The sequence below is a fragment of the Dipodomys merriami genome, unplaced genomic scaffold (genome assembly GCF_024711535.1).
Source record: "Dipodomys merriami isolate MVZ:Mamm:240054 unplaced genomic scaffold, mDipMer1.0.p SCAF_83, whole genome shotgun sequence".
NCBI classification, from domain to species: domain Eukaryota; kingdom Metazoa; phylum Chordata; class Mammalia; order Rodentia; family Heteromyidae; genus Dipodomys; species Dipodomys merriami.
In genome coordinates, this window is record NW_027206435.1 from 2,323,501 (window position 1) to 2,343,579 (window position 20,079).

Here is a 20,079-nt window from a genome sequence, read left to right on the forward strand (position 1 = left end):
GCAATGCAAACTGTTTGCCCTTGCCAAACATCATGGGTGAAAAATAAACCACGGAGGATTTACAAGGAGATGTTAACCCGGAACACCCGGAGGCCTGACGGCAGCAAGATTCGGGTTATGTTTATGATTAGGGTTAGGGTTACGGTTAGGGCTTAGGGTTAGCATTAGGGTTAGGGTTAGTTTTGGGTTACAGTGACGGAGAGGGTGAGGGTGATGATGAGTGTTAGGGTGAGAGTGAGGTTGAGGATGAGGGTGAGGGTGAGGGTGAGGTTTAGAGTTAGGATTAGAGTTAGGGTTAGGGTTAGGATTTACAAGGAGATGTCCACCCGTAACAACCGGAGGCCTGCGGGGAGCCAGATTCTGAAATTCTTCCTAAGAAGCCTTGAAAAGTAGTGAAACGCACCTATCTTGCAATAACTCAGAACCTCATTCTGAGTGTTTCCGGCAGAAGTCATTCAGCTGAACACAACGGTGGACTAACTAGAGCCTGATATACCCAGGGCTGTCCATAGACCTGGATGGACAGTGGTCATGTCACAAACAACTGAGGTCTAGTTCTCCAAATTTTTACAGAGTGCCATAAGTAGAGGTAAAACTTACTCCTCAGGTTCAGTACAGTGTAGCTGTCAAAGCTGTAATCAGTAGCACTCAGGTGAGAAGAACGGGAAGCAGATATTCCCAGTCAGCTGGCAGGGTCCAATGGGGACAAGCATATCTGACTGCCACGTCTGAATTTTTGCAAGAGCGTTAGACCACTGCAGGCACAGTTGTGCAGCAATGCAAACTGCGTACCCTTGCCAAACTTCACGGGTTTAGAAGAAACCACGAAGGATTTACAAGGAGAATGTTCACCCTGAACACCCGGAGGCCTGCCAGCAGTAAGATTCTGTTGAAGTTTAGGGTGAGGTTGAGGGTGAGGGTTAGGGTTAGGTTTAGGATAGGGTTAGGGTTAGGTTGAGGGTGAGGGTGAGCATTAGGGTGAGGGTTAGTGTGAGGGTTAGTGTGAGGGTTAGGGTGAGGGTGAGGGTGAGGGTGAGGGTGAGGGTGAGGGTGAGGGTGAGGGTTAGGGTTATGGTTGGGAGAGGGTTAGGGATAGGGTAAGGGTTAGGGTTAGGGTTAGGGTGAGAGTAAGTGTTAGAGTGAGGATTAGGGTGAGGGTGAGGGTTAGGGTTAGCTTGAGTGTTAGGGTGAGGGTTAGGCTGAGGGATAGGGTTAGGGTCAGTGTGAGCGTTAGGTTTAGTCTGAGGTTTAGGTTAAGGTTAAGGTTAGGGTTAGGATGAGGGTTAGGGTTAGGGTGATGGTTAGGCTTAGGGTTAGGATTAGGGTGAGGTTTAGAGTTAGTGTGAGGATTAGGGTAAGGGTCAGGTTTTGGTTTAGGGTTAGGATGAGGGTTAGGGTTAGTGTGAGGTTTAGGGTTTGGTTGGGGATAGGGTTAGTGTGAGGGTAAGGGTTAGGGGGAGGGTTAGGGTTAGATTGAGGGTTAGGTTTAGGGTGAGGATAAGGGTTAGGTTGAGGGTTAGGGTGAGAATTAGGGTTAGGGTTAGGGTGAGGTCTAGGGTGCAGGTGAGGGTAAGGTTTGGATTAGGGTTAGAGTTAGGGTGAGGGTGAGATTTAGGTTTAGGATTAGTGTTAGCTTTAAGGTTAGGCTTTTGGTGAGGGTGAGGGTGAGGGTGAGGTTTAGGGTAAGGGTTCGGGTAAGGGTTAGGGTGAGGGTTAGGTTTAGGGTGATGTTTAGGGTGAGGGTGAGGTTTAGGGTTAGGGTGAGTGTTCAGGTGAGGGCAAGGGTTAGGGTGTGGGTGACAGTTAGGGTTAGGAAGAGGTTTAGGGTGAAGGTGAGGGTTAGGGTTAGGGTGAGGGTCAGGATTAGGGTTAGGATTAGGGTTAGGGTTAGTGTGAGGTTTAGGGTTATAGTTGGGGTTAGTGTTAGGGTGAGGGTAAGGGTTAGCGTGAGGATAAGGGTTAGGTTGAGGGGTAGGGTGAGGGTTAGAGTTAGGGTTAGGGTGAGGGCTGGATTGAGGGTTAGGGTTAAGTTTTGTGTTAGGGTTAGGGTTAGGGTGAATGTGAGGTTTAGGGTTAGGGTTGGGGTTAGGGTTTGGGTGAAGATAAGGGTTAGGGTTAGGGTTAGGGTGAGTCTAAGGGTTAGGGTGAGGTTTAGGGTGAGAGTGAGGGTTAGGGTTAGCCTTAGGGTTAGGGTGAGTGTTAGGGTAAGTTTTAGTGTAAGGGTGAGAGTGAGGGTTAGTGTTAGGTTTAGGGTGAGTGTGAGGTTGAGGGTTAGGGTTCGGTGAGGGTTAGAATTAAGTTTAGGTTTGGGTAAGGGTTAGAGTTAGGGTGAGGGTTATGGTGTAGGTTAGGTTTAGGAGTAGGGTTAGGGTTAGGGTTAGGATTTGGGTTAGGGTTAGGGTTAGACTGAGGGTGAGGGTGAGGGTGAGGGTGAGGGTGAGAGTGTGGGTTAGGGTGAGGCTAGAGTTAGGGTTAAGTTTAGGGTGAGGGTAAAGTTTAGGGTTAGGGTTACGGCTAAGATGAATGTTATGGTGAGGGGTAGCATTATGTTTACGGTGAGGGTTAGGGTTATTGTGAGGGTTAGTGTTAGGGTTCGGGTGAGGGTTAGGTTTAGGATGATGTTTAGGGTGAGGGTGAGGGTTAGGGTGAGGGTGGGTGTTCAGGTGAGGGTTATGGTTAGTGTTAGAGTTAGGGGGAGAGCTAGAGTCCGGGTTAGGGTTAGGGTTAGGTTTAGCGATAGGGTGTGAATTAGGGTTAGGTTTAGGGTTAGGGTGATTGTTAGGCTGAGGGGTAGGTTTAGGCTTAGAGTGAGGGTTAGGTTTACTCTGAGTGTTAGGATTAGCGTTAAGGTTATGGTTAAGGTGAGGGTAAGTGTTAGGGTGAGGGTTGGGATGAGGGTGAGGGTTAGGGTTAGAATTTCGGTTAGGGTGACGGTTAGGGTGAGGGTTGGGGTTAAGGTTAGGGTTAGGGTAAGTGTGACGGTAAGGGTTAGGTTTAGGGTTAGTGTGAGGCTTAGGGTTAGGTTGAGGGTTAGGGTTAGGGTTAGGGTTAGGGTGCGGGTGAGAGTGAGGCTATGGGTTAGGGTGAGAGTGAGGATGAGGGTTAGGGTTAGGTTTAGGGTGCGGGTGAGGGTGAGGCTATGGGTTAGTGTGAGAATGAGGATGAGGGTGAGGTTCAGCGTTAGGGTTAGGTTTAGTGTTAGTACAAGGGTGAATGTGAGCATTAGGGTTAGGATTAGGGTTAGGCTGAGGGTGAGGGTGAGGGTTAGCCTTAGGGTTAGGGTGAGAGTAAGTGTTAGGCAGAAGTTTAGGGTTAGAGTAAGTGTTAGGATTAGCTTGGGTGTTAGGGTTAGTGTTAAAGTTAGGGTTAGGGTGAGGGTAAGGGTTAGGATGAGGGTTAGGATTAGGTTTTGGTGTAGGGTGAGAGGTAGGGTTAGGGTTAGGGTGAAGTTTACTGTTAGGGTTAGGGTTAGGTTTAAGATTAGTGTGAGTGTTAGGGTTAGGGTTAGTGTTAGGGTTAGGATTAGGGTGATCATAAGGGTTAGGGTGGTGTTTAGGGTGAAGATGAGGTTTAGTGTAAGCCTTAGGGTTATGGTGAGGGTTTGGGTGATGGTTATGGTTAGGTTTAAGGTTGGGGTGAGGGTGAGGTTTAGGGTTAGGGTTAGGGTAAGTGTGAGGGTGAGGTTTAGGGTTCAGTGAGGGTGAGAGTTAGTGTGAGGGTTACGGTTGGTTAAGGGTTAGAGTTAGGGTGAGGGTGAGGTTGAGGGTTAGGTTTAGGATTATGGTTAGGGTTAGGGTCAGGATTAGTGTTAGGGTTAGGCTTAAACTTGAGGGTTAGGGTGAGGGTGTGGATGAGTGATTGGGTTAGTGTGAGGGTTAGGGTTAGGGTTAAGTTTAGGGTTAGCGTGGGTGTTAGGGTTAGGGTTAGGATGAGTGTTAGGATGAGGGGTTAGTGTGAGATTTAGGGTGAGGGTTAGAGTGATGTTTAGGGTTAGGTTTAGGCTTCGGATTAGTGTGAGTGCTAGGGTTAGGGTTAGCGTGAGTGTAAGGTTTAGGGTGAGGTTTAAGGTGAGGGTGAGGTTTAGGTTTAGACTTAGGGTTAGATTAATGTTAGGGTGAGGTTTAGGGTTAGGTTTAAGGTTAGGTTGAGGGTGAGAGTTAGTGTTAGGTTTAGGGTTAGGGTGAGTGTGAGGGTGAGGGTTAGGGTTCAGTTAGGGTTATGGTTGTGTAAGAGTTAGAGTTAGGGTCAGGGTGAGGCTGAGGTTGAGGGTCAGGTTTAGGATTATGGTTAGGGTTAGGGTTATGATTATGGTTAGGTTTAGGGTTAGAGTGACGGTGAGTGTGAAGGTTTGTGTGAGGGTGAGGCTTAGGGCTAGGCTTAATGTTGGCGTGAGGGTTAGTGTTAGGGTTAGAGTTAGGATGAGTGTTAGGGTGAGGGTGAGGGTTACGGTTAGGTTGAGGGTTAGGGTTAGTGTGAGGGTTATTGTTAGGGTTAGGTTTAGGGTCAGGGTAAGGTTTAGGGTGAGGGTGAGGGTGAGGATGAGGGTTAGGGTGAGATTGAGTTTGAGGGTGAGGGTTAGGGATAGAGACAGGATTAGGTTTCAGGTGAGGGTGAAGCTGACCGTTAGGGTTTGGATTAGGGTTAGGGTTAGGGTGAGGCTTAGGTTGAGGGTGAGGGTTAAGGTTTGGGTTAGGCTGAGAGTAAGTGTTAGGTTGAGGGTTAGGGTGAGAGTGAGGTTTTGTGGTAGCCTGTGTGTTATGGTGAGGGTTAGGCTGAGGGTTAGGGTTAGGGTTAGTGTGAGGGTTAGGTTTAGTCTGAGGGATAGGGTTACGGTAAGGTTAGGGTTAGCGTGAGTTTAAAAGTTAGGGTGAAGGTTAGGTTTAGGGTTATGGTTAGGGTGAGTTTTAGGGTTATTGTGAGGATTAGGGTTAGGGCTAGGTTTAGGTTTAGTGTTAGGGAGAGGGGTAGGGTTAGGGTGAGGATTAGGGTTAGTGTGAGTGTAAGGGTTAGGGTTGGGGTTAGGGTTAGGGTGAGGGTAAAGGTTAGGGTGAGGGATAGGGTGAGTGTTAGGTTTAGGGTGAGGATAAGGGTTAGGTCGAGGATTAGGGTGAGGGTTATATTTAGGATTAGTGTGAGGGCTAGGGTGAGGGTGAGGGTTAAGATTTGAGTTAGGGTTAGGGTTAGGGTTAAAGTCAGGGTTAGGATTAGGGTTAGGGTGAGGGTTTGGGTGAAGTTAAGGGTAAGGGTTAGGGTTATAGTTAGGATTAGTGTGAGTGTTAGGGTTAGGGTTAGAGTTAGGGTTAGGGTTAGTGTGAGGGTTAGGATGAGGTTTAGGGTGAGTATGAACGTTAGGTTTAGCCTTAGGTTTAGGGTGAGGGTTAGGGTTAGGGTGAGGTTTAGGGTGAGTATGAAGGTTATGTTTAGCCTTAGGTTTAGGGTGAGGGTGAGGCTTAGGGTTAGTGTTAGGGTTAGAGTTAGGGTGAGGGTGATGTTTAGGGTGAGAGTGAGGGTTAGGGTGAGGGTGAGGGTGAGGTTGAGGGTTTTGGTTAATGTTAGAGTTAGGGTGAGGGCTAGGGTTCGGGTGAGGGTTAGGGTTAGGGTTAGCGATAGGGTGAGAATTAGGGTTAGGTTTAGGTTTAGGGTGATTTTTAGGCTGAGGACTAGGCTTAGGGTGAGTGTGAGGGTGAGGTTGAGGGTGAGGTTAGGGTGAGGGGTAGGGTTAGCGTTAGGATTTTGGTTAGGTTTAGTGTGAGGGTTAGGGTTAGGTTTTGGGTTAGGGTTAGGGTGAGGGTAAGGGTTAGTGTGAGGGTTAGTGTGAAGTTACGGGTAAGGGTGAGGTTTAGAGTGACGGTGAGTGTTAGGTTTAGTGTTACTGTTAGGGTAAGGGTCAGGTCAGGGTGAGGTTTAGGGTTAGGGTGAGGGTTAGGTTTAGGGTGAGTGTTAGGATTAGGTTTAGGGTTGAGGTTAGGGTTAGAGTTAGTATTAGGGTGAGGGTTAGGGTAAGATTTAGGGTTAGGTTAATGGTTATTGTAAGGGTTTGTGTGAGGGTGAGGTTTAGGGTTATGGTTAGGTTTAGGGTGAGGGCGAGAGTGAGAATTAGACTTAGGATTAGTATTAGGGTTAGGGTTAGCCTGAGGGGGACGGGGAGGGAAAGGGGTTGGTTTAGGGATAGGGTTAGGTTTAGGGTTAGGTTTAGGGTGAGGGTTAGGGTTAGGGTTAGGGTTAGGGTTAGGGTTAGGGTTAGGGTGAGAGTGAGGTTTAGAGTTAGCCTGAGTTTTAGGGTGAAGGTTAGTGTTAGGGTTAGGTTTAGGGTTAAGGTTAGGGTTAGGGTTAGGGTTATTTTTAGGGTTAGGTTTAGGCTGAGGGTGAGGCTGTCAGTGAGGTTGAGGGTCAGTTTTAGGTTTGGTTAGGTTTATGGTGAGGGTGAGTGTGGGGGTTAGGGTTAGGATTGGGATTAGGGTTAGGGTTAGGTTGAGAGTTAGGGTGAGGGTGAGTGTAGGGTTAAGTTTAGGGTTAGGGTGACGTTTAGGGTTAATGTGAATATTAGGGTTAAGATAGGGTAAGGGTTAGGGTTAGGGTGAATTTTAGGGTTAGGGTTAGGGTGAGGGTTAGGGTTAGTGTGAGGGTGAGGGTTAGGTTTAGCGTTAGGGTGAGGGTAAGGGTTAGGGTGAGTGTTAGGGTTAGGGTGAGGGTTAGGGTTAGGGTGAGGGTAAGGGTTAGGTTGAGGGTTAGGTTTAGAGTTAGAGTTAGTGTGAGGGCTAGGGTGAGGGTCAGGGTTATTGTTCGGATTAGGGTTAGCATAAGGGAGAGGGTGAGGGTGAGATTTCGGTTTAGGATTAGTGTTAGGTTTAGGGTTGGGCTTAGGGTTAGGGTGAGGGTGAGCGTGAAGATGAGGGTGAGGTTTAGGGTTAGGGTTAGGGTTAGGGTTTGGGTTAGGGTTAGGCTGAGGATGAGGGTGAAGTTAAGGGTGAGTGTTAGGTTTAGGTTTAGGGTTAGGGTGAGGGCTAGGGTGAGGGTGAGTGTTAGGTTGAGGGTGATAGTTTGAGTTAGGTAAGCATTGGGGTTAGCGGGAGAATTAGGATGATGGTGAGGATTAGTTTGAGGGTTAGGGTTAGGGTGAGGGTTAGGGTTAAGGTTAGGGTGAGGGTTAGGGTTAGGGTGATGTTAAGGGTGAGGGTGAATGTTAGGGTGAGGGTTTGGGTTCTGGTGAGGGTGCGGGTAAGTGTTAGGTTGAAGGTTAGGATTAGGTTTAGGGTGAGGGTTAGGGTTAGGGTTATGGTGAAGGTGAGGGTTAGCATTAAGATTAGGATGAAGGTTAGGGTGAGGTTTAGTGTAAGGTTTAGGATGAAGTATAGGGTGAGTGTTAGGGTGAGTGTGAGGGTGAGGGTTAGTTTTAGGGATTAGGGTTAGCGTTGGGTTAGGCTGAGTGTGAGGTTTACGATTAGTGTTAGGGTTAGGCTAGGCTTAGGGTGAGGTTTAGGGTGAGGGTTAGGGTTAGTATGAGGGTTAGGGTTAGGGTGTGGGATAGGGTTAGGTTTAGGGTTAGGGTTAGGGTGATGGTTATGTTTATTTTTAGGGTTAGTGTTAGAGTTAGGGTGAGGTTGAAAGTTAGGTTTAGGATTAGTGTTAGGGTTAGGGTTAGGCTTAGGGTGAGGATGAGCTTGTGAGTTAGGTTTAGGAATAAGTTCGTGGTTAAGGTGAGGGTGAGGGTTAGTTTTAATTTGAAGTTTAGGGTGAGGGTGAGGGTTAGGGTGAGTGTGAGGGTTCGGGTGATGGTGAGGTTTAGTGTGTGAGTGAGGGTTATGGTTAGAGTGTAGTTTAGGGTGACTGTGAGTGTTAGGGTGAGGGTGAAGTTTAGGGTTATGGTGAGGGTAAGTGTTAGGGTTAGGGTTAGTGTTAGGGTTGTGATGGTTAGGGTTAGGGTTAGGTGAGGGTTTGGGTTAGGTTGAGGGTTAGGGTTAAGGTTAGGGTTAGGGTGAGAGAGAGTGGTAGGTTTAGGGTTAGGGTTAGGGTGAGGGTCAGGGTGAGGGTTAGGGATAGGGTTATGCTGAGGTTTCGGGTTAGGGTTAGGATGAGGGTTAAGGTGAAGTTTAGGGTTAGGGTTATGGTGAGGGTTAGTGTTAGTGTTTGGGATAAGGTTAGGTTTGTGATGGTTAGGGTTAAGGTTAGGTGAGGCATAGTGTTAGTGTTAGGGTTAGGGTGAGGGTGAGGGTTGAGATTAGGGTTAGGGTTAGTGTAAGTGTTAGGGTTATTGTTAGGTTTAGGATTAGGCAGAGGGTGAGTGTGAGGTTGAGGTTTAGGGTTAGGTTTAGGTTTAGGGTAAAAGTGAGTTTTAGGGTTAGTGTGAGGGTTAGAGATACGGTTAGGGTTTAACTTAGGGTGAGGGTAAGGATTAGGGTGAGAATTAGGGTGAGGATGAGGGTTAGGGTTAGGGTTAGTATCATGGTGAGGGTGAGGGTGAGGTTTAGAGTTAGGGTGAGGGTGCGTGTGAGGGTTAGGGTTTGTGTTAGGTTTAGGGTGAGAGTGACGGTTAGGCATTCGATGAGGGGTAAGGTTAGGGTTAGATTGAGGGTTAGGTTTAGGTTGAGGGTGAATGTTTGGGTTAGTTAAGGTTTAGGGTTAGGTTGAGAATTAGGATGAGGGTGAGGATTAGGGTGAGAGTTTGGGTTAGGGTGAGGGTTAGGGTTAGGGTTATGGTGAGGGTCAGGTTTAGAATGATATTTAGGGTGAGGGTGAGGGTTAGGGTGAGGGTGAGAGTTCGCGTGAGGCTGAGGGTTAGGGTTATGGTTAGGATTAGTGTTAGGTTTAGGGTTAGGTTTATGGTGAGGTTTAGGGTGAGGGGTAGGGTTAAGATTAGGGTTAGTGTTAGGGTTATTGTGAGGGTTAGGTTTAGGGTTAGGGGTAGGGTTAGTTTGAGGGTAAGTGTTGGGGTGAGGGTTAGGAGAGGGTTACGTTTAGTGTTAAGCTTAGGGTTAGGGTTAGGTTGAGGGTTAGGGTTAGGGATAGGTTTAGGATGAGGTTGAGGATTACAGGTAGGATTAGGGTTAGGGTTATTGTAGGCTGAGGTTGAGGTTGAGGGTGAGGATTAAGGTTAGGGCTAGGGTTAGGTTTAGGGTGAGGGCTAGGTTGAGGGTTAGAGTTAGTGTAAGGTTGAAGGTGAGGTTGAGGTTGAGCTTAGGGTTAGGGTAAGGGTTAGGGTTAGGTTAAGTCGAGGATTAGAAGAAGGGTGAAGGTTAGCGTGAGGGTTAAGGTTATGGTGAGGGTTAGGGTGAGCGTTAGGGTTAGGTTTAGGGTGAGTTTTCGTTTAGGGTGAGGGTTAGGGTTAGGGTTTGGTTACGGTTAGGATTACGGTGAGGGTTAATATTAGGGTTAGGGTGAGGGTTAGGTTTAGCGGTATGGTTAGGGTTAGGGTGAGGGTGAGGTAAGGATTAGGATTAAGGATATTGTTAGGTTAGCTTTAAGCTGAGGGCGAGTGTGAGGATGAGGGTGAGGGTTAGGGTTATGGTTAGGTTTAGGGTCAAGGTGAGGTTTAGGGTTAGTGTAAGTGTTAGGATTAGGGTTAGGGTTAGACTTAGAGTGAGGGTAAGGGTTAGAGTGAGTGTGAGGGTTAGGGTTAGCGTTAGGTTTAGGGTGAGGTTGAGGGTGAGGTTTAGGTTGAGGGTGAGGGTTTGTGTTAGGTAATGTTTAGGGTTTGGGTGAGAATTAAGATGAGGTTGAGGATTAGGGTGGGAGTTTGGGTTAGGGTGAGGGTTAGGGTTAGGGTTAGTGCGAGGATTAGGATGAGGGTGAAGGTTCGGGTGAGTCTTAGGGTTACGGTGAGGGTTAGGTTGAGGGATAGGTTGAGGTTTAGGGTTAGGATTAGGGTTAGGCTTAGGGTGAGGGTGAGCTTGAGGGTCAGGTTTAGGGTTAGTGTGAGGGTTATCATAAGTGTGAGGGATAGTGTTAGGGTTAGGGTTAGGGTGAAGGTTAGGTTGAAGGTTAGGGTTAGGGTTAGGGTGAGGGTGAGGGTTAGGATTAGGGTTAAGGTTATTGTTAGGTTTAGGGTTAGGCTGAGGGTGAGTGTGAGGATGAAGGTGAGGGTTAGGGTTATGTTTAGGTTTAGGGTTAAGGTGAGGTATAGGGTTAGTGTGATGGTTAGGCTTAGGGTTAGGGTTAGACCTAGGGTGAGGGTAACGTTTAGGATGAGAGGGAGGGTTAGGGTTCGTGTTAGGGTTAGGGTGAGGGTGAGGATTAGGGTTAGGGTTATGGAGAGGGTTAGGTTTAGGGTTAGGATGAGGGTTAGGGTGATGCTTAGGGTTAGGGTTAGAGTGAGGGTGAGGGTTAGTGTTAGTGTTAGGGTTAGGGTGAGGGTTGTGATGGTTAGGGTTAGAGTTAGGTGAGGGTTAGTGTTAGGGTTAGGGTTAGGTTGAGGGTGAGGGTTAGGATTAAGGTTAGTGTTATTGTTAGGGTTAGGTTTAGGCTAAGGGTGAGTGTGAGGGTGAGGTTGAGGGTTAGGGTTATTGTTAGGGGTAGGGTTAGTGTGAGGAGGAGGGTTAGGGTTAGGTTTAGGCTGAGGGTTAGGGTGAGGTTTAGGGTTAATGTGAGGGTTAGAGTTAGGGTTAGGTTTTGACTTAGGGTGAGGTTAAGGATTAGGGTGAGATTTAGGTTGAGCATGAGGGTTAGGGATATGGTTAGGATTATGGTGAGGGTGAGGGTGAGGGTTAGGGTTAGGGTGAGGTTTAGGATTAGGGTGAGGTTTAGTGTTAGGTTTAGGATTAGGGTGATGGTGAGTGTGAAGGTTAGGGTTAGTGTTAGGGGTAGGGCGAGGTTTAGGATGAGGGTGAGGTTTAGGTTGAGGGTGAGGGTGAGGGTTATGGTGAGGTTTAGGGTTATTGTGAGGGTTAGGGTTAGGGTTAGGGTTAGACTTAGGATGAGGGTAAGGGTTAGGGTGAGAGTTAGGGTGAGGGTGAGGGTTAGGGTTAGGGTTAGGGTGAGAAATTATGGTGAGGGTGATGGTGAAGTTTAGGGTTAGTGTGAGGGTTAGGTTTAGGATGAGGGTTAGGGTTAGGAGTAGGTTTAGGGTTTCGGTTAGTGTTAGGTTTAGGGTTAGGATAAGGGCTAGGGTGAGGGTGAGGGTGAGGGTTAGGATTAGTATAGGCTGAGGATTAGGGTTAGGGTTAGGGTGAGGTAGAGGGTTAAGCTGAAGGGTAGGTTTAGGGTTATGGTGAGGTATCGGATTAGTGTGAGTTTTAGGGTTAGGTTAAGGGTTAATATTAGGGGGAGGGCAAGGGTTAAGGCGAGGGTTAGGTTTATAATGAGGGTGAGGGTTAACATTAGGGTTAGGATGAGGTTTAGGGTGAGGGTTATGGTTAGGGTTAGGGTTAGGCTTAGGGTTAGGTTTAGGGTGAGTGTGAGGGTTAGGGTTACTTTAGGGTGAGTGTTAAGGTTAGGGTGAGTTTAAGGGTAGGGATTAGGGTTAGTGTGAGAGAGAGGGTTAGGGTTAGGGTTAGGGTTAGGGTGAGGGTGAGGGTTAGGTTTAGAATTAGTGTTAGGATTAGGGTTAGGCTTAGGGTGAGGTTGAGTGTGTGGGTTAGGGTTAGGATTAGTGTTAGGTTTAGGGTGAGCATGAGGGTCAGTGTTAGGGTTAGGATTAGTGTTAGTGTTAGAGTGAGTGTTAGTGTTATTGTGAGCGTTAGGGTTAGGTTTAGAAGTAGGTTGTGGGTTAGGTTTAGGGTGAGAGTAAGGGCTAGGGTGAGGGTTAGGGTGAGAGTGAGGGTTAGGGTTAGCATGAGTGTTAGTGTGAGGATTACGGTTAGGGTTAGGGTTAGGTTTAGGGTTAGGGTTAGGGTTAGGGTTAGGGATAGGGGTAGGGTGAGGGTAAGGGTGAGGTTGAGGGTTAGGGTGAGAGTGACTGTTAGAATTAGCGTGAGTGTTAGGGTGCGGGTTAGGGTGAGGGATAGGGTCAGGTTTTGGGTTTGGGTTAGGGTTAGGGTTTGGGTTAGGGTGAAGGTGAGGGTTAGGTTTAGGGTGAGGGTTAGGGTACAGTTAGGGTTAGGGTTAGGGTTAGGCTTAGTGTGAGGTTTAGGGTGAGGGTTAGGGTTAGTGTGAGCTTTAGGGTTAGGGTGAGGGATAGGGTTAGGGTTAGGGGTAGGGTGAGCTTTAGGGTTAGCGTCAGGGTTAGGGTTAGGGTTAGAGTTAGGGTGAGGTTGAAAGCTGGGTTTAGGATTAGTGTTAGTTTTAGGGTTAGGCTTAGGGTGAGAGTGAGGGTGTGGTTTAGGTTTAGGGTGAAGTTTGGGGTTAGGGTTACGGTGATGGTTAGTGTTAGGGTGAAGTTTAGGGTGAGGGTGAGGGTAGGTTTGAGGGTGAGGTTTTGGTTGAAGGTGAGGACTAGGGTGTGGGTGAGGGTTAAGGGTGACCGTGAGGGTTAGGGTGACAGTGAGTGTTAGGGTTAAGGTGAGGGTTAGTGTTAGGGTTAGGATTAGGGTTGAGATTGTTAGGGTTAGCTTTAGGTGAGTGTTAGGTTTAGGAGAGGTTTAGGGTTAAGGTTATGGTTAGGGTGAGAGTGAGGGTTAGAGTTATGGTTAGTTTAGGGTGAGGGTGAGGGTGAGGGTCAGGATTAGGTTTAGGGTGAGGATTAGGGTTAGGGTTAGGATGAGGGTTATGGTGAGGTTTAGGGTTAGTATTAGGGTGAGTGTTAGTGTTACTGTTAGTGTTAGGGTTAGGGTTGTGATGGTTATGGTTAGGATTAGGTGGGGGTTATGGTTATGGTTAGGTACAATGTGAAGGTTAGGGTTATGGTGAGACTTAGTGTTAGGTATAGGCTGAGGGTTAGGATTAGGGTTAGGGTTATTGTTAGTGTTAGGGTTAGGCTGAGGGTGAGTGTGAGGGTGAGGATTAGGATATGGTTTAAGTTTAGGGTTAGTGTGAGGGTTAGGGTTAGGGTTAGACTTAGGTTGAGTTTAAGGATTAGGGTGAGGATGAGTATTAGGGTTAGGGTGAGTATTATGGTGAGGGTGAGGATTAGTGTTAGGGTTAGAATGAGGATTATGGTGAGGGTGAAGGTAAGGGTGAGGGATAGTTTTAGGGTTAGGATTAGGGTGAGGGCTAGGGTGAGGGTGAGTTTTAGGGTGAGGTTTAGGTTGAGGGTGAGGGTTTGGGTTAGGTAAGGGTTAGGGTTATGTTGAGAGTTAGGATGAGGTTGAGGATTAGGGTGAGTGTTTTTGTTATAATGAGGGTTAGGGTTAGGGTGAGGGTTAGGGTTTGGGTTATTGTAATGGTTTGAGTTATTGTTAGGGTTAGGATTAGCCTGAGGTTGAGTGTGAGAGTGAGTGTTAGGTTTAGGTTTAGGTTTAGGGTTAGTGTGAGGTTTAGGTTTAGTGTGAGGTTTAGGGTTAGGTTTAGGGTTTGACTTAGGGAGAGTGTAAGGATTAGGGTGAGAGTTAGGGTGAGGATGAGGGTTAGGGTTAGGGTTAGGATTATGGTGAGGATGAGAGTGAAGGTTAGAGTTAGGGTGAGGGTGAGTGTGAGGGTTAGGGTTAGTTTTAGGTTTAGGGTGAGGGTGAGGGTTAGGCTTTCGATGAATGTTAAGGTTAGGGTTAGGTTGTAGGTAAGGGTGAGGGTTAGAGTTATGGTTAGGGTTGGGGTGAGGGCTAGGGTGAGAATGAGTGTAAGGGTGAGGTTTAGGTTGAGGGTGAGGGTTTGGGTTAGGTAAGGGTTAGGGTAGGGTGAGAATTTGGATGAGGTTGAGGATTAGGTTGAGGGTTTGGGTTAGCATGAGGGTTAGGGTTAGGGTTAGGGTGAGGGTTAGGGTTAGGGTGATGTTTAGGGTGAGGGTGAGGGATAGGGTGAGGGTGAGGTTTCCGGTGAGGCTGAGGGTTAGCGTTAGGTTTAGGATTAGGATTAGTGTTAGGGTGAGGGTGACGGTGAGGTTTAGGCTGTGGGTGAGGGTTAGGGTTAGTGTGAGGTTTAGGGTGAGGGTGAGAGTTATGGTGAGGCTGAGGGTTAGGATGAGGGTTAGGGTTAGGGTATGGTGAGGTTTAGGGTGAGGGGTAGGGTTAAGATTAGGTGAGTGTTAGTGTTATTGTGAGGTTTAGGTTTAGGTTTAGGAGTAGGGTTAGTTTCAGGGTAAGGGTTGGGGTAAGGGTTAGTTTGAGGGTTAGGGTTACTGTTAGGTTTAGGGTTAGGGTTAGTTTGAGGGTTAGGGTAAGGATTAGGGGTAGGGGTAGGGTTAAGATGAGGTTGAGGTTTAGGTTTAAGATTAGGGTTAGGGTTATTGTAGGCTGAGGATGAGGGTTAGGGTTAGGGTTAGGTTTAGGGTTAGCATGAGGGTGAGGGTTCAGGTTATGATTAGGGTTAGGGTTAGGTTTAGGCTGAAGGTTTGGTTTAGAATTAGTGTTAGGGTTAGGGTTAGGCTTAGGGTGAGGGTGAGCTTGAGGGTGAGGGTTAGGGTTAGTGTGAGGGTTAGGATAAAGGTGAGGGATAGTGTTAGGGTTAGGGTTAGGGTGAGAGTTAGGGTTAGGGTTAGGCTTAGGGTCAGGGTGAGGGTGAGGGTTAGGGTTAGATTTAGGGTGAGGGTTATTTTTAGGGTTAGTTGGGTGGGGGTTAGGATGAGGGTTAGGGTTAGGGTTAGGGTTATGGTGAGTTGTAGGGTGAGGTTAGGGTTAATGTTAGGTTTAGGGTTAGGGTGAGGGTGAGGGTTAGGTTTAGGGTGAGGTTTATAGTGAGGGTTAGGGTTAGGGTTAGGCTTAGGGTAAGCGTTAGGTTGAGGGTTATGGTTAGGGGTAGGGTCAGGATGAGGGTGAGGGTTAGGGTTAGGATTAGGTTTAGGGTTATTGTAGGCTGAGGGTGAGGTTGAGGGTGAGGGTTACGGTTAGTGTTAGGGTTAGGTTTAGGGTGAGGCCTAGGGTGAGGGTGAGAGTTAGTATGAGGTTGAAGGTGAGGTTGAGGTTGAGCTTAGAGTTAGGGTAAGGGTTAGGTTTCGGTTTAGCGTGAGGATTAGGATGAGGGTGAAGGCTATGGTGAGGGTTAAGGTTAGGGTGAGGGTTAGGTTGAGGCTTAGGGTGAGGGTTAGGGTGAGTTTTCGGTTAGGGTTAGGATTTGGTTAGGGTTAGGGTTAGGGTGAGGGTGAGGCTTAGGTTTAGGGTGAGGGTTAGGCTGAGTGTTAGTTTTAGGATTAGTGTTAGTGTTAGGGTTACGGTTAGGGTGAGGTTTAGAGTGAGGGTTAGGGTTAGTGTGAGGGTTAGGGTTAGTGTGAGTGTTAGTGTTAGGGTGAGGGTGAGGGTTAGTGTTAGGGTTAGGGTGAGGGTTAGGGTTACGGTTAGGGTTAGAGTTAGGGTGAGGTTGAGAGTTAGGTTTAGGATTAGTGTTAGTGTTACGGTTAGGCTTAGGGTGAGAGTGACGGTGTGCTTTTGGTTTAGGGTGAAGTTTAGGGTTAAGGTTACGGTGAGGGTTACTGTTAGGGTGATATTTAGGGTGAGGGTGAGGGTTAGTTTGAGGATGAGGGTTTGGTTGACGGTGAGGATTACGGTGTGGGTGAGGGTTAGAGTGACAGTGAGGGTTAGGGTCACAGTGAGGGTTAGGGTTAGGGTGAGGGTTAGTGTTAGGTTTCGGACTAGTGTTGGATGGTTAGGGTTAGGGTTAGGTGAGGGTTAGGTTTAGGAGAGGGGTTAGGGTTAAGGTTAGGGTTAGGGTGAGTGTGAATGTTAGGTTATGGTTAGTTTAGTGTGAGGGTTAGGGTGAGGGTCAGGGTTACGTTTAGGGTGAGGGTTAGGGTTAGGGTTAGGATGAGGGTTAGGGTGAGGGTTAGGGTTAGTATTAGGGTAAGTGTTAGTGTTAGTTTTAGGGTTAGGGTTAGGGTTTTGATGGTTAGGGTTAGGATTCGGTGACAGGATTAGGGTTAGGGTTAGGTACAATGTGAAGGTTAGGGTTAGGGTGAGCCTTATTGTTAGGTTTAGGGTGAGGGTTAGGATTAGGGTTAGGCTTATTGTTAGTGTTAGGGTTAGGCTGAGGGTGAGTTTGAGGGTGAGGATTAGGGTACGGTTTAAGTTTATTGTTAGTGTGAGGGTTAGGGATAGGTTCAGACATAGGGTGAGAGTTATGGTGAGAATGACTGTTAGGGTTAGGGTGAGGATTATGGTGAGGGTGAGGTTGAGTGTTAGGGTTAGGATGAGGATTATGGAGAGGGTGAAGGTAAGGGTGAGGGTAAGTTTTAGGGTTAGGATTAGGGTGAGGGCTAAGGTGAGGGTGAGTTCTAGGGTAAGGTTTAGGTTGAGGGTGAGGGTTTGGGTTAGGTTGAGAGTTAGGATGAAGTTCAGATTTAGGGTGAGGGTTTTTGTTATAATGAGGGTTAGGGTTAGGGTGAGGGTTAAGGTTAGGGTTACTGTAAGGGTTTGGGTTATTGTTAGGGTTAGGATTAGACTGAGGGTGAGGGTGAGGGTGAGGGCTAGGTTTAGGTTTAGGTTTAGGGTTAGTGTGAGGTTTAGAGTTAGTGCGAGGGTTAGGGTTAGGGTTAGGGTTTGACTTAGGGAGAGCGTAAGGATTAGGGTGAGTGTTAGGGTGAGCATGAGGGTTAGGGTTAGGGTTAAGGTTATGATGAGGATAAGGGTGAAGGTTAGAGTTAGGGTGAGGGTGAGTGTGAGGGTTAGGGTTAATATTAGGTTTAGGGTTAGGGTGTGGGTTAGGCTTTCGATGAGGGTTAAGGTTAGGTTAGGTTGTAGGTAAGGGTCAGGGTTAGAGTTATGGTTAGGGTTGGGGTGAGGCCTAGGGTGAGGATGAATGTTAGGGTGAGATTTAGGTTAAGGGTGAGGGTTGGGGTTAGGTATGGGTTAGGGTTAAGGTGAAAATTTGCATGAGGGTGAGGATTAGGTTGAGGGTTTGGGTTAGCGTGAGGGTTAGGGTGAGGGTTAGGGTTAGGGTGATGTTTAGGGTGAGGGTGAGGGATAGGGTTAGGTGAGGGTTCGGGTGAGGCTGAGGGTTAGGGTTAGGTTAAGATTAGGATTAATGTTAGGGTGAGGGTGAAGGTGAGGGTTAGGCTGTGGGTGAGGGTTAGGGTTAGTGTGAGGGTTAGGGTGACGGTGAGGATTATGGTGATGCTGAGGGTTAGGATTAGGGTTAGGGTGAGGGATAGGGTTAGGGTTAGTGATAGCGGGAGGCTTAGAATGAGGGGTAGAGTTAAGATTAGGAGAGTGTTCGTGTTATTGTGAGGGTTAGATTAAGGTTTAGGAGTAGAGTTAGGTTGAGGGTAACTGTTGGGGTGAGGGTTAGTTTGAGGGTAGGGTTACAGTTAGGTTTAGGGTTAGGGTTAATTTGAGGGTAAGGGTAAGTGCTAGGGTTAGGGGTAGGGTTAAGTTGAGGTTAAGGGTTAGAGTTAGGATTAGGGTTAGGGTTATTGTAGGCTGAGGGTGAGGGTTAGGGTTAGGGTTAGTGTTATGTTTAGGGTGAGGGTTAGGGTGAGGGTGAGAGTAAGTGTGAGGGTGAAGGTGATGTTGAGTTTGAGCTTAGGGTTAAGGTAATGGTTAGGGTTAGGTTTAGGGCGAGGATTAGGATGAGGGTGAAGGTTAGGGTGAGGGTTAGGGTTAGGGTGAGGGTTAGGTTGAGGGTTAGGTTGAGAGTTAGGGTGAGTTTTCGTTTAGAGTGATTGTAAGGGTTAGGCTTTGGTTAGGTTTAGGGTTAGGGTTATGTTTAGGGTTAGCATGAGGTTGAGGGTTCAGGATAGGATTAGGGTTAGGTTTAGGGTTAGGCTGAGGGTTAGGTTTAGAATTATTGTTAGGGTTAGGGTTAGGCTTAGGGTGAGGGTGAGCTGGAGGGTGAGGGTTAGGGTTAGTGTGAGGGTTAGGATAAGTGTGAGGGATAGTATTAGGGTTAGGGTTAGGGTGAGAGTTAGGGTTAGGGTTAGACTTAGGATGAGGGTGAGGGTGAGGGTTAGGTTTAGTTTTAGGGTTAGGATTATTGTAGGCTGAGGGTGTGGTTGAGGGTAAGGGTTAGGGTTATTGTTAGGGTTAGGTTTAGTGTGAGGGCTAGGGTGAGGGTGAGAGTTAGTGTGAGGGTGAAGGTGAGTTTGAGGTTGAGCTTAGGGTTAGGGTAAGGGTTAGGAGTAGGTTTAGGGTGAGGATTAGGATGAGGGTGAAGGCTAGGGTGAGGGTTAAGGTTAGTGTGAGGGTTAGGTTGAGGCTTAGGGTGAGGGTTAGGGTGAGTTTTCGGTTAGGGAGAGGGTTAAGGTTTGGGTTTGGTTAGGATTAGGTTTAGGCTGAGGGTGAGGGTTAGGGTTAGGGTGAGGGTTAGGTTTAGCGTTAGGGTTAGGGTTAGGATGAGGGTGAGGGTGAGGGTTAGGATTAGGGTTAAGGTTATTGTTAGGTTTAGGGTTAGGCTGAGGGTGAGTGTGAGGATGAGGGTGAGGGTTAGGATTATGGTTAGGTTTAGGGTTAAGGTGAGGTTTAGGGTTAGTGTGAGGATTAGGCTTAGGGTTAGGGTTAGACCTAGGGTGAGGGTAAGGGTTAGAGTGAGAATGAGGGTTAGGGTTCGTGTTAGGGTTAGGGTGAGGGTGAGGATTAGGGTTAGGGTTAGGGTGAGGGTTAGGTTTAGGGTTAGGATGAGGGTCAGGGTGATGGTTAGGGTTAAGTTTAGAGTGAGGGTGACAGTTAGTGTTAGTGTTAGGATTATGGTGAGGATTGTGATGGTTAGTGTTAGGGTTAGGTGAGGGTTAGTGTTAGGGTTATGGTTAGGTTGAGGGTGAGGGGTAGGATTAGGGTTAGTGTTATTGTTAGGGCACGTTTTAGGCTGAGGGTGAGTGTTAGGGTTATTGTTAGGGTTAGGGTTAGGCTGTGGTTTAGTGTGAGGGGGAGGCTTAGGGTTAAGTTTAGGCTGAGGGTCAGGGTGAGTTTTAGGGTTAATGTGAGGGTTAGGGTTAGGGTTAGGTTTTGACTGAGGGTGAGGTTATGGATTAGGATAAGCTTTAGGGTGAGGATGAGGGTTAGGGATATTGTTAGGATTATGGTGATGGTGAGGGTTAGGGTGAGGGTTAGGATGAGGTTTAGGATTAGGGTGAGTTTTAGGGTTAGGTTTAGGATTAGGGTAAGGGTGAGTGTGAATGTTAGGGTTAGTGTTAGGGTTAGGGCGAGGATTAGGATGAGGGTGAGGTTAGGTTCAGGGTTAGGGTGAGGGTTATGGTGAGGTTTAGGGTTATTGTGAGGGTTAGGGTTAGGTTTAGACTTAGGATGAGGGTAAGGGTTAGGGTGAGAGTTAGGTGAGGGTGAGGGTTAGGGTTAGGGTTAGGGTGAGAAATTATGGTGAGGGTGATAGTGAAGGTTAGGGTTAGTGTGAGGGTTAGGTTTAGGGTGAGGGTTAGGGTTAGGAGTAGGTTTAGGATTTAAGTTAGTGTTAGGTTTAGGGTTAGGATAAGGGCTAGGGTGAGGGTGAGGGTGAGGGTTAGGATTAGTATAGGCTGAGGATTAGGGTTAGGGTTAGGGTGAGGTTGAGGGTTAAGCTGAATTGTAGGTTTAGGGTTTGGGTGAGGGATCGGTTTAGTGTGAGGTTTAGGGTTAGGTATAGGGTTAATATTAGGGTGAGGGCAACGGTTAAGGTGAGGGTTATGTTTATGATGAGGGTGAGGGTTAGCATTAGGGTTAGGATGAGGTTTGGGTGAGGGTTAGGGTTAGGGTAAGGCTTAAGCTTAGGGTTAGGTTTAGGGTGAATGTGAAGGTGAGGGTTAGGTTAGGTTGAGGGTTAGGGTTAGGGTGAGGTTAAGGGTAGGGAATAGGGTTAGGGTGAGAGAGGGGTTTTGGGTTAGGGTTAGGGTTAAGGTGAGGGTGAGGGTTAGGTTTAGAATTAGTGTTAGGATTAGGGTTAGCCTTAGGGTGAGGGTGAGGGTGTGGGTTAGGGTTAGGATTAGTGTTAGGATTAGGGTGAGCATGAGGGTGAGTGATAGGGTTAGGATTAGTGTTAGTGTTAGGGTGAGTGTTAGTGTTATTGTGAGGGTTAGGTTTAGGGATAGAGGTAGGTTGTGGGTTAGGTTTAGGGTGAGAGTAAGGGCTACCGTGAGGGTTAGGGTGAGAGTGAGGGTTAGGGTTAGCATGAGTGTTAGTGTGAGGATTACGGTGAGGGTGA